Here is a 419-nt window from a genome sequence, read left to right as displayed (position 1 = left end):
TAATGTTTCAAATCTTTGTGTATTAATTTTACTATTATTGTCTTATCTTATTTTTTATACCAAATGATTTGGTGAGCTATTATGATGTGATATTTTTTATAATCTATTTGAAAAACATATTAAGTTGCGATTTGACGGGATATTTTTTCTGATAATTTTAATCAAATAATAAAATAGTCTAATAATTGATTTGTTATTCTTATATATTTCTAATTAAAATACATATATTTCCACGAATATATCTATTATTGTTATCTTTTAATTAAATAATATAATAATAGTAATTAAATATTTTGAAAATTCTCATTCGTTATATTCTCATATGTTATACTAATATATATTCAAAAATTGTTAAGATTTTTAATCTTCTTAATCTAATATCTTTAATATTCTATTTATGTTATACTTATCATTATTAC

General features: G+C 16.9%; 1 protein-coding gene across 1 annotated transcript in view; it reads right to left on the bottom strand.

Annotated features, from left to right (window-relative positions):
- The window catches only part of LOC109337085 (heterogeneous nuclear ribonucleoprotein 1-like), an 11,570-nt gene that overhangs the window by 804 nt on the left and 10,347 nt on the right, over window positions 1-419 (bottom strand). The gene's annotated exons all lie outside the window — the stretch shown is intronic.

The sequence above is a fragment of the Lupinus angustifolius genome, unplaced genomic scaffold (assembly GCF_001865875.1).
Source record: "Lupinus angustifolius cultivar Tanjil unplaced genomic scaffold, LupAngTanjil_v1.0 Scaffold_1_1094, whole genome shotgun sequence".
In the NCBI taxonomy this organism is placed as follows: domain Eukaryota; kingdom Viridiplantae; phylum Streptophyta; class Magnoliopsida; order Fabales; family Fabaceae; genus Lupinus; species Lupinus angustifolius.
Note: the sequence above shows the minus strand (reverse complement) of the source record. Positions and strands in the feature narration are given on the sequence as shown.